Raw genomic sequence first — 13,719 nt, 5'->3', positions numbered from 1 at the left:
AATAGGAGCGGCTGATGGAAGAGTAAAAGTAAAATGCAGTTAGGGAAAAATTCAGGCTGATTTGATGGAGCTAAGTTTCTAAAGATTCATATTGAATTGGAGGAATTATTTGAATTTCAAATTATTCACACTGGATTAAGATAAACTCAAGATTAGGTAGAGAGAACTGGGGCAAAGAATATTTGACAGAATCTCTGAAGACAGAGAAGAGCCCAGTCTTGCTAACAAAAACTACAGCCCCAATTGAAACTTAATTTTCTCCAAATTGAAACAATAAGGCCTGATGCTACAGTAAATAAAACTGAAAGTTCAGTGCGGAAAGGAAGTCAAGAAGAGTTGATCCAGATCCTAGCAGACCAAACAACAGATGTTGACTCAGTTGTTCAGTCACCCTCCTTGCATGAGCAACATACAAATGAAATAAAAACCATTTTCCCAGCCTGGGATATATATAAATAAATTATAGTAAATATATTATGGACAAGATGGGAGAAAAAGAAAGAAAGCATCACTGAAGCCAAGAAATGGATTTAAAAAATTTATTTGAAAAGTGAGTAAGAGCCAGCAAAAAGAAGAACCATCTCCATGAAAGTATCTTATTATTAAAGAATTTATAAAGAATATGGACTTAACAAGACATTTTCAAAGATAAGAGCATAAATCAGACTCAGAATAAAAAAAAAGATTGTACAGAATAGGAGTCACATTCTATTTCAGAACTAATAAAAAAACTGCAAACAGGAAAGATATGACTTAAAGTTTTTTTAATAATAAAATACTTAAGGTAATGAAAATAAAAGTAAGAAAAACACATGAAGATTAAAGCAATTAAAGAGAACTTAATTAATAGAAAGAAGAGATAAAGATGATCCAACAAAAGGATAAATGATGTCCCTGAAGCAGAGAATTCAACAACTTGGAACAATGAATATATTCAAGGCATATTATGAAAGACTTTTTCCTTAATTGAACAGAAAACTGCCTCTGTAGATTGAAAGGAACACTCTGTTCCAGGAAAAATTGATTACATTATGAAATCTACTTATATGGACTCTAAACCAATAAACTTTTTTTTTTAAATTTTATTTATTTGACAGAGAGATCACAAGTAATCAGAGAGGCAGGCAGAGAGAGAGGAGGAAGCAGGCCCCCTGCTGAGCAGAGAGCCCGATACGGGGCTCGATCCAAGGACCCTGGGATCACGACCTGAGCCGAAGGCAGAGGCTTTAACCCACTGAGCCACCCAGGCGCCCCTAAACCAATAAACTTTCATGGTAGTTGAACATAATTTTGAAAATATATGTTCTCCTCTGCCATTTTATTGCTAGTACATTTAATTTGAATAGAACATAAAATAAGACCCCACTTAAAACAATTTATAATTGATTATTTGAGGCTAACTTGGATTTTCCAAAAATGTTAGAACTTGAGCAAGTTAGTTTTAAGGGGAAAGTCAATGAAATGTTAAATTTTTGCTAATATTTGATGTACATATTTGTGATTTGGTGACCATATTTTCTGGACTTAAAGTGAGATGACACATGTGTCAGAAATATGTTCACATTTTTTTCTACAAGTTCTTTTTGGTCTTTGAACTTTTTTAACAGACCATTTTAAAGAGGGATTTATTAAAGTTGAGGCAACTGTGATATTTAGATATGCAAAGACAAATAAATCATTGGCAGATTCAGTATTCAAAAGCTCCTTGCTAGATGCTTACTATATACAAGGATTTGTGTCAGGATTTCTCACATTAGTTCTCTTGTAATGTAATATGTGAGTCAACGCAGAAGAGGCAGTTGCAATGCTATGTAGTAAGTAGCACAGTGTGCTTGCTGTAGGAGCACAGCTCTATAGGGCCAGGGTATGCATTATTCTAGAGAAGTTGACTTTTAAGTAAGATCTAACTCAGGAGATGATTTCCATTATACCACATAGCTTTCTTTAAAAACTAAGCTTAAAAAGGTTAAAGGGGGGCACCTAGGTGGCTCAGTGTGTTAAGCCTCTGCCTTTGGGTCAAGTCATGATCTCAGGGTCCTGGGATCAAGCCCTGCATTGGGCTCCCTGCTCAGCAGGGAGCATGTTTCCTCTTCTCCCTCTGCCTGCCTCTTTGCCTACTTGTGATCTTTCTCTTAATAAATAAATAAATAAAAATAAAATAATAAATAAACAAATAATCAAATAAATTTATTTAAATAAATAAACAAAATCTTAAGAAAATAAAAGATAAAAGGATAAAGTTTTAATATTTAACTGATGATTTGACTTTTGTTGTAACTTTCAATGTACTTCTGTATATATGAAAAAACTAACAGAGTTCCACTTGTTTTACAAATAAACTCTAATTTAGATTTCTCTATATGTAGGACAAGCCTTTTTTCCCCTTCATTCTAAGGAAGCATATCATTAAGAATGATTTAATTATGGAGAAGTTACTGTAGATAACCCTATCCCTGAGAACAATTTGTTCTCTCCATGATACTCCTATAGTATACTGTTCATTATCCTTTTACAGTGCTTATAGATTGTGTTTAATTATGTATACGCATCTTGATTCATCCTTCATCCACCAAAGACTGTATGTGCTTCCAAGGAAAGGGAGATACCATACTTAATTTTGTATCTTATCATGTAGTAGAGAGCCTAACACAAAAGTGTTCTCAGACATCTTGCCAATACAAACCTTAGGTGGCCAAAAGAGTGTCTTAACTTTCAATAACCATTAAAGTATAATATCTTAGACTAAAGAGATTACATTTCTGTAATACCTTCAGAAGACCAGGGAATTATTTTATATGTAAAGTAAAAAGAGAATCACAAAAAAATAGTAATTTTTTTTTTTTTTAATCCAGTGGCAGGGGAAATGTTTCCCCATCGAAATGGAAGCACAAGAAAGTTGTTTTCATTATCTCAATTTTTTTCTTATTTAATGTAATGTAATGTAATGTAATGTAATGTAATGATTATTATTTCTTTCAGTAAGTTTTCTGTCTTCCCTCCCCTCCTTTCAGTTTGGTCAGAGCCTCAGTGAGGAGATCTTGTTTTGTTGAGAAGAAACCTGATAACCTCTCTGTTCAGCTGTTTTGAGCATGTAGGAGACCAAGCGGACATACCTGGATGATTAGATATAGGAATAGGAGGCCAACCTTCCAAAAAGCAGGGCAAGGAAGGAGGAAGAGGCTGTTTATGCATCTACCATATATTTTCCGTAGCTTTCTGAGTCCTAGATAGACTCTGTAGTAAACTCCCAGTCACAGGCTTGGAGCATAGCTTCAAAAACACTTTTGAAATTAAGATTAAAGACTAACTAGGTGGGCAGAGTGCTGGGCAATCATATTTTCCTTTAGGCTGTTCTTTTGCAACTTTAGTTTAATTTTTAGACAAATTGTCTGATCCAAAATTAAAATAGCAAAATGTCTGTGGAAAAAACATGTGCATACTAAGCCAATGGTAAGATAGAACACGTGTTGCCCTGGGAATGCCAGCAGTCTCATGTCCTATCAGTCTCATAATTAACTTAGTGATCTTATCTCAGGCCAACTTGTGATCTTTATCTTTCAGACTTGGAAATGGGATTTTGGCAGCACCAACATCAGATCTATATCACAGAAGAGAGTCTCAGAAACCAAGTTCAAAACACTGATATCTAAAACGAAAATGATAACTTAATAATTCACAATGAGAAGAGAAAAAAGTCTCATGGGGAATAGGATATTTGTATTGGCATCAGTGCTCTTTTCTTTCTGCCATCAGGAAACCTGGGAAATAAAAGTATAACCAAAGGTTGCTTGGTACAAACACTCAGCATGAAGCGACATTGATTGTGGACTTCTGCAATCCCAGGAGTGCCCCCACGGGATGGTGGTTATGAGGCTGTCCCTCTTTATCTATTTGTTAGCTGCACAATCATTTTATGCATTCTTCTGTATGCCCAATATCTCACAAAAGATGTTTAAAAAGGAGTATACACATATGAAATTGTAAAGATACTGTTTATGTATGAAAAAACTATAAGGAAATACATTAACATAGTAAAACCATTGATTGCTGCTGGTATAATTTTCTTCTTTAAAATTATTATATATATATATATATATATATTAAATTTGACAGAGAGAGCACAAGTAGGCAGAAAGGCAAGCAGAGAGAGGGGAGGAAGCAGGCTCCCTGCTGAGCGGAGAGCCTGATGCAATGCAGGGTTCGATCCCAGGACCCTGAGATCATGACCTGAGCTGAAGGCAGAGGCCTAACCCACTGAGCCACCCAGGTGCCCCAACATGTGGGTTTTTAAAAGATTATTTTGATATAGTTTAACTTCATTGGCTTCTTTAAAAAATTTTTAAATTTAAATATATTATTAGTTTCAGAGGTAGAATTCAGTGATTCATCAGGTGTATGCAACACCCAGTACACTTTCATGTGCCCTCCTTAATATCCATCAAATTACCTCATCCCTCCCAGTCCCCTCCAGCAACCTTACTTTTTTCCCTATAGTTAAGAGTCTCTTGTGGTTTGCCTTCCTCTCTGTTCATTTGTTTCTATTTGTAAAATCCTATTTTAGAAAGGGAAATGTGTCTAAAAGTTTTGAACAAAGGAAGAAAATTTTATGAAATTTTGTGTGCCTTTTTATTGTACCAAAACCTCTCAAATATTTAAGATTCATTGAAGGCTTGAAGAATGAGAAATAATGAGTGTAAGCTTTATACTATTTTTCACTGCAATGAGCACTGCTAATTTTAGTTCTGTGTTTACCTAAATCATTTTTTCACATTCATCAGTTTTTTTAAGGCTCACACTATGTCTCAAGTCAGGGAAACTATAATGAAAGGAAGGAAAATAATGGAATAGAATACATTGTTCAAACATCCCTTAAAATGCCAAAGCTTTTATTTTCAGCTTTTGAAAATTTTCTTAATATTTCAGTGCTATGGGTAGAAGAGGAACTCACAAGCTAAGACAAATCAAGCCTACTAACTGGCAGCCAGCTCCTTTGCCTGGTGTGATTTCCATTTTTCCCTGGCTTATATTAACACAAATTATATTTATATATATTTCTTCCTTCAAATGGCGCAGCTTCAAGCATGCAGCTCTAAAAGTAGGAAGGATAAACAAAAAGCTAAGAAGAAATTCTTCAAAATCGCTTTTGTGCTAGGTTGTGCTCTTTCCTCCCAAGGAACAGCCTGTTTCCTGATGGTGGGAAGGTTCTGAGCCCTGCTGGGACTCTGTATCCCTGCATCTCAGGTTAGGCTGGCAGCAAATTCTCCACCTGCTGTGACTCCCCCAGACTGACAAGCAGTAGCACCAGCTGGTCTTCATAAGAGTCTGATTGTTGAGAGAACTTCTGTCCTCCTACTTAGCTTACTTTTTTCTGGGGCAACCTAGGTTCTCAACAACTAGAATAGGACTGGTTCAGAGTGAAGAAGGGGTAAGAAGTACAAAGTATCTAAGGATACCAAGTAGAAGAAGAAAGGAGGTCCTGATGAGTGGTTTGTCTCATCCCTGGCTCCCTTTATTAAAGCAACAATTCTTCTCATTCTTTTAGTCTTTTTAAGCTCCCAGTCATTTTACATGATCATAAGATATAAATGCAAGCCATAGCTATAGATTATAATCTCTAAAACCAGAAAAAAAAAAACTTCTGATAAAAATAGCCCAGCACTTTTAATGATAAACATGATGATATTGCACTGTATGGTAATTTGGAATTAATGAATGCTAAGATGTTCATAAAAGCTACTGTAATTTCTGTTACTTTTTTTTCTTACATCTTTTAACCTTGTGACTTCTCTAACCTCTATTATTACCATCATCAATATTGATGTTATTCCCTGAAAAGCTTGTGGCATTTAATTATCCTGTGTGTATGCACACACACACTCCACACCACATACTGCACAGGTACCTTTCTTGGCTTTTACTTCTACTTCCAGCACATTTCAAGGCCTCATCCTGTGTCCACATATCCATTTTCTGTACTGGCCATTCAGCACTATCTGAGAGCCTCTGTACCATGTAGGGAACTTTGGAGATGCTGAATGATTTGGGTGAGGAGAAACATGAGGTTGTGGACTCCCTGACCATAGAATGATAGTCTGATCACCTTGCTCAGGAGTAGTAAGAGCAGATTCAGGCAGAGTGATGGTACAGGAGAGAGGGTATTTTTGAGGAGGTTGAGCAGGGAAGATGGGCATTCATGTCAGGAATATAGCATGAACAAAAAGACCAGGAGATGTAAGAGCTTTTCCTGTTCAGATGATATTAGAGTTGAACTCTGTTCCCCCAAAAAAGATATATTGCAGTTATAATGCCTAGTACTTTAGAATATAGCCTTTTTTGGGGGCACCTGGGTGGCTCAGTGGGTTAACCATCTGCTTTCAGCTCAGATCATGATCTCAGGGTCCTGGGATAGAACCCTGCATTGGGCTCTCTGCTCAGCAGGGAGCCTGCTTCCCTTTCTCTCTGCCTGCCTCTCTACTGACTTGTGCTCTCTCTCTGTCAAATAAATAAATAAAACTTTTTTTTTTTTTTTTAAAGACTATGACCTGATCCCAGGGTCCTGAGATCGAGCCCCACATCTGGCCCTCTGCTCAGCAGGGAGCCTACTTCCTCCTCTCTCTCTGCCTGCCTCCCTGCCTACTTGTGATCTTTGTTTCTCAAATAAATAAATAAAATCTTTAAAAAAAGATTTTATTTGGGGATAGGGTTTTTACACATATTTTATTTGGAGATAGGGTTTTTACACAGATAATCAAGTAAAAATGTGGTTCTTGGGGTGGGCTCTAATTTAGTATGACGAGCAGAGGGGAAATGGTATGAAGAGACAAAACATGTGAAGGCAGGCAGATATTGGAGTTATGCAGTCATAAGCCAAGGAACCTCTGGGGTTACCAGAAACTAGAAGAAACAAAGAGGAAGCTTTCCTAAGCATCTTCAGAACGAGTATGTCCCTAGTGACACTTTTATTTCACACTTCTGGCTTCCAAGTCCCTGAAACAATATATTTCTGCTTTAATCCAGTCAGTTTATGGTACTTTGTTACAGCAGCTCCAGGAAATAAATACAGGTGGGTTCAGGTGGGGTTCTAGTGCTGGAAGGTAAGGCATGCAGGATCAAAGTCATAAGGGCTTTGAATGACATGCTAAAGACATTATATTTTATTTTACAGACAAAAATTGGATGAGAGAAAAAAACTAAAGCAAAGGTTGGAGTTATTAAAGCTATTAAAGAGATGAATAGCATCATCAGATAGATCCAAGGAAGTATATTTGAAGGTGCTCTGGCAAAAGTATGTTTTATAAATTGAAATTTTCATCAGCATAGACATTCTGGCAACAGATGGTGAATTAGAAAGTGTATGTAATAGTGGAACAGAGCCTAGTTAGGGAGGTTTTGCCATTATTCAGGTAGTGAGGAAGTGGCATTTTACTAAGGCAGTGGCTGTGAGAATGAGAGGGAAAAGGCAGTTTTCAGAGACATTATATAGGATGATCTAGAGAACTTGATGATGGATGGATGGTTCATTTGAAAGAATTTAAATTGAAAATACCTCACATGCATGTATTGCATGGAGCACTAGGTGTTGTACATAAACAATGAATCTTGGAACATTTCATCAAAAACTAATGATGTATTTTATGGTGACTAAAATAACACAATAAAAAAAGAGAGAGTGATAATGTCTCAGCTTAGATGTCATGACGGAAAGAAGTGAATAAAACATTATTATGGTGGTAGAAAAAAAATCATGTCAATAGGGTTGGTTGTGTTCATAACCATGTTTTTTTAAAATTTTTTAAATTTTTCAATGTACCAGAATTCATTGTTTATGCACCAAACTCAGTGCTCCATGCAATACATGCCCTCCATAATACCCACCACCAGGCTCACCCAACCTCCTACCCCCGCCCTTTCAAAATGCTTAGATTGTTTTTCAGAGTCCATAGTCTTTCATGGTTCATCTCCCCCTCCAAGTTCCCCCGACTCCCTTCTCCTCTCCATCTCCCCATGTCCTCCATGTTATTTCTTATGCTCCACAAATTAGTGAAACCATATGATAGTTGACTCTCTCTCCTTGACATATTTCACTCAGCATTATCTCTTCCAGTCCCATCCATGTTGATACAAAAGTTAGGTATACATCCTTTTTGATGGAAGCATAATACTCCATAGTGTATATGGACCACATCTTCCTTATCCATTCATCCGTTGAAGGGCATCTTGGTTCTTTCCACAGTTTGGCGACTGTGGCCATTGCTGCTATAAAAATTGGGGTACAGATGGCCCTTCTTTTCACTACATCTGTATCTTTGGAGTAAATACCCAGTAGTGCATCTGCAGGATCATAGGGAAGCTCTATTTTTAATTTCTTAAGGAATCTCCACACTATTTTCCAAAGTGGCTGCACCAGCTTGCATTCCCACCAATAATGTAAGAGGGTTCCCCTTTCTCCACATCCTCTCCAACGCATGTTGTTTACTCTCTTGTTAATTTTGGCCATTCTAACTGGTGTAAGGCGGTATCTCAATGTGTTTTTTTTTTCTTTTTTTTTTTTTTAAGATTTTTATTTGTTTATTTGACACAGAGAGAGATATCACAAGTAGGCGAGAGGCAGGCAGAGAGAGAGGCAGAAGCAGGCTCCCTGCTGAGCAGAGAGCCTGATGTAGGGCTTGATCCCAGAACCCTGGGATCATGACCTTAGCCGAAGGCAAAGGCTTACCCTCAATGCAGTTTTGATTTGAATCTCCATGATGGCTAGTGATGACAAACATTTTTTCATGTGTCTGATAGCCATTTTTATGTCTTCATTGGAGAAGTGTCTTCATGTCTTCTGCCTATTTGTTGACATAATTATCTGTTTTGTCTGTGTTGAGTTTGAGAAGTTCTTTATAGATCCTGGATATCAGCCTTTTATCTGTACTGTCATTGGCAGATATCTTCTCCCATTCCATGGGTTACCTCTTTGTTTTGTTGACTCTTTCATTCTCTGTGCAGAAGCTTTTGATCTTGGTGAAGTTCCCAAAATTCATTTTCGCTTTTGTTTCCTTTGCCTTTGGAGACATATCTTGAAAAAGTTGCTGTGGCTGATATCAGAGAGGTTACAGCCTATGTTCTTTAGGATTCTGATGGATTCCTGCCTCATGTTGAGGTCTTTTATCCATTTCGAGTTTATCTTTGTGTATGGTGTAAGACAATGGTCACATCAATGAAACTAGAAGCTGGTTTTTTGAAAGAATCAATAAGATCGATAAACCATTGGCCAAACTAATCCAAAAGAAAAGAGAGAAGGCTCAAATTAACAAAATTATGAATGAAAAGGGAGAGATCACAACTAAAACCAAGGAAATAGAAACAATCATCAGAAATTATTATCAACAGTTATATGTCAATAAGTTAAGTAACCTAGATGATATGGATGCATTCCTGGAAAACTATAAACTTCCAAAATTGAACCAGGAAGAAATTGACAACCTGAATAAACCCATATCTAGTAATGAGATTGAAGCAGTGATCAAAAACCTCCCAAGAAACAAGAGCCCAGGACCTGATGGATTCCCTCGGGAATTCTACCAAACTTTCAAAGAAGAAATAACACCTATTCTCCTGAAGCTGTTTCAAAAAATTGAAGCAGAAGGAAAATTTCCAGACTCTTTTTATGAAGCCAGCCTTACCCTGATCCCCAAACCAGGCAAAGACCCCACCAAAAAGGAGAATTTCAGACCAATATCACTGATGAATATGGATGCTAAGATTCTCAACAAGATCCTAGCTAATAGGATCCAACAGCACATTAAAAAGATTATCCACCATGACCAGGTGGGACTCAACCCTGGCTTGCAAGGATGGTTCAACATTCCCAAATCAATCAATGTGATAGAAAAAAATCAATAAGAGAAGAGAGAAGAACCACATGGTCCTCTCAATTGATGCAGAAAAAGCATTTGACAAAATACAGCATCCATTCCTGATTAAAATGCTTCAAAGTATAGGGATAGAGGGAACATCCCTCAACTTCACAAAGTCTATCTATGAAAAACCCACAGCAAATATCATCCTCAATGGGAAAAAGCTCACAGCCTTCCCATTGAGATCAGAACACGACAAGGATGCCCACTCTCACCACTCTTGTTCAACATAGTATTAGAAGTTCTAGCAGCAGCAATCAGACAACAAAGAGAAATAAAAGGTATTCAAATTGGCAATGAAGAAGTCAAAAGCTCTCTCTTTGCAGATGACATGATACTTTATATGGAAAATCCAAAAGACTCTACCCCCAAACTACTAGAACTCATACAGCAATTCAGTAATGTGGAAGGATACAAAATCAATGTTCAGAAATCAGTGGCTTTCTTATACACTAAAAATGAAAATACAGAAAGGGAAATTAGAGAATTGATTCCACTTACTATAGCACCAAGAACCATAAGATACCTGGGAAGAAACCTAACCAAAGAAGTAAAGGATCTGTACTCGACGAACTACAGAACACTCATGAAAGAAATTGAAGAAGACACAAAAAGATGGAAGACCATTCTATGCTCATGGATTGGAAGAATAAACATTGTTAAAATGTCTATACTGCCTAGAGCAATCTATATTTTCAATGCCATTCTGATCAAAATTCCACTGGCATTTTTCAAAGAGCTGGAGCAAATAATCCTAACATTTGTATGGAATCAGAAGGAATTGCTAAGGAAATGTTGAAAAAGAAAAACAAAACTAGGGACATCATGTTGCCTGATTTCAGGCTTTACTACAATGCTGTGATCACCAAGACAGCATGGTACTGGCATAAAAACAGACACACAGACAAGTGGAACAGAGTAGAGAGCCCAGATATGGACCCTCAACTCTATGATCAAATAATCTTCGACAAAGCAGGAAAAAATATGCAGTGGAAAAAAGACAGTCTCTTCAACAAATAGTGCTGGGAAAATTGGATAGCTATATGTAGAAGAATGAAACTCGACCATTCTCTTACACCATACACAAAGATAAACATAACCATGTTTTTATTGATGTTTTGTTCTATTCATACTGTGAATTGCTGAGAATACATGTTGGAATCTCTACTATAGATTTGGGTTTGTGAATTTGCCTTTTTATTGCCATCAGCTCTTCTTTATGAGTTTGAAACTCTGAATAGTTGCATGCACATTAAAGTTTGTTGTATCCTATGGATAAATTAACCCTTTATCATAAAAAAAAAAAGAAAAAAGAAAATAACCCACATGTCTTAGCTACAGCATAGTGATTAACCAGAATAGTGCTCAAAGAAGAAGAAATATGTGTGGAGACTAGCTAATGAGTTCAATGTTGGAGTGCCTGAGGGACACAGTGAACTTTAACTGGCCATTTGAAAACTTGAATTTAGGAGAGGCTAAATTCAGACCTTCTAGTTCCTAATCCAAAGCACTTAAAGCTTATCACACTGGGTGTGAGAGGAACTGCTGGACTTCTGCTATATGGTAGAAAGTGTATAGTAAATACTTCCTTGTGGGCTCCAATATTACAATGAAAGTATTAGTATATTGTGATCTTGCGGTTATTTAAAGAGCATAGATTTTTCCTAAACATGAAATACTTTTGGATGGACATTATGGGATATAAAGCACATTTAAAAAGTTCTATATTTTTTCTCTGATGTCCTTCAGACATGTGATAAATAAGAGTGAGGAGCTAAAAGTAATTATTTCTGTGAAAGCAGAACTACAATGAGTAATAAGGCAAATGTCAGTGGGTTGTTTTTTGGGGGGGAGTGGGGGGAGATGTTAAAAGAAATAACTTGAACTTGAAAACTATGAAGACCTATATAAGAATAGGAAAATTATTGCTAGGCAAATTCCCAAGTACGCTGGATTTACAGAATTCTGGAACCATAAGAGAACATCTATTGATATTGGACACTGCTTGAATTCTCATTTATAAAAAAATCTTAAATTCATTTAATTCACCCCGTTATTCATTTAAAAACTAACCAAATCATGAATACAGTTGAGCAAGTTAAATTGTCTGGGACATAGTATAGATTAACGGCATTCTTTAGAAAAACACTAAAAGAATGTAATATTTTACCCTACTTTAACATGTAAATAAATAAATACTGGGTAAAACAGTTGCTTTAATATGTAAATAAATAAGCAAATACTGTGGTTTTCTTTATTGCCTTTTGCCCTTAGCTGAAGTACCCTTCCACTTGAAGGATGACTGAAGAAATAGGCAGTCTCTGACATCCAAAGTAGGACATCACAAAAAGCAACTAGCCTTGCAAGTTAGATTACTCTCTTGAGGCAGGCTTTAAAAAATTTTTTTTCTCTCCTTTAGGATCATCAGTAACAAAGCCTGGAGAATATAGGCTCACAGAATTCCATTTCCATACTGAGATGATATTATTCTGCCTTTGGCAGTAAAGCCATGAAGCCTCTGCCCAGTGGGAGAAGGTGGACACAGAGGAAGTAAAACAAATGGCAGTCTGCTTTCCATCATGAAAGATTTGGTGGGTAAAGAGGAGAGACCAATCGGGCAGATATATGTTCTGATATTCTATCGCCAAGCTTTGGCCTTGAAAAAGAGAAGCTCATTAATTGAGTGGAGGTAACAAGTTAGGAAGAAATTTCCTTGACCCTCACCAATTCCACCCTGCTTCCAGACTCTCCCCTTTACCCCCTCACCTCCTTTGCCAACCATAGTTTCCATTTAGAATTCTGGAAAGCCGAAGCCTTTGGATGCAGCCACTCTGACTGGGTGATTCTATAGGAAAGCAAAGGGAATGCCTGAGGCTGTTTTCCTCATTCGGTTTTGCTTTCCTAGAGACAGAGGTAGGTCTCCAGGAGAGTCTTCCCTGGGTTGAACTTGTCAGAGAGAATCACCTTAGCAGGGGCAAAGTAAATGGCCAAGGGAGAGAGAGAGAGTGAACTTGCTAAGAGAATTCCTTTGCCCAGAAAGCAGCTGTTTTTGGCTCATTCATATGTTTAAAAACATAGATTTGTTTTGATTTTTTAAGATTTGCCATTGGGGAAACTAATACACTATAAAAGTGGGCAAGGATATAAATAAACAATTTATAAAAGCAACCAAAATAAACTTCACTGTAGAGCTATTAAGAAAAAGAAGTATCTGGGAATACCCAGGTACCCGTATCAGAACAAATGAACCTTGCATGGTGTGTACATATAATTTGGTCTAAAGCAGTGGTCCTCAACTGGAGGGGGGGATTTTTTCCCCCTTCCCCTACTTGCCTGTTTTCCCTGGACATTTCACAACGTATGGAAACATTTTTGGTTGTCATAACTAAAGAGAGAGGGTGGTACTGAGAGTGTTACTGGAATCTGGGGGTTACAGACTAAGGATATTGCTAAATATCTTACACTGCACAGGACTGTCTCTCCCAACAAAGAATTATCTTTCGCCAATTGTCAACAGTGCTGTGGTTGAGAAATCCTTTTTAAAGAGATCATTTAGTTCTTGAGAAAGCAGTGACCCAAATAGGTGACATAAAGTGGTAATTGTGAGAATGAGGATAATCTATTTGGTAGTCTACCTAAATTGAAGGCTATGTGAACTGATGAGTGTCCTTTTTTCTTATTTTTTTAAAGATTTTATTTATTTGTTTGACAGAGAGAGACACAACGAGAGAGGGAACACAAGCAGGGGAAGCTGGAGAGGGAGAAGCAGGCTTCCCACATGGCAGGGAGCCTGATGTGGGACTCAATCTCAGGACCC

The sequence above is a fragment of the Mustela lutreola genome, chromosome 13, assembly GCF_030435805.1.
Source record: "Mustela lutreola isolate mMusLut2 chromosome 13, mMusLut2.pri, whole genome shotgun sequence".
NCBI classification, from domain to species: domain Eukaryota; kingdom Metazoa; phylum Chordata; class Mammalia; order Carnivora; family Mustelidae; genus Mustela; species Mustela lutreola.
This window is presented reverse-complemented; position numbering follows the sequence as displayed.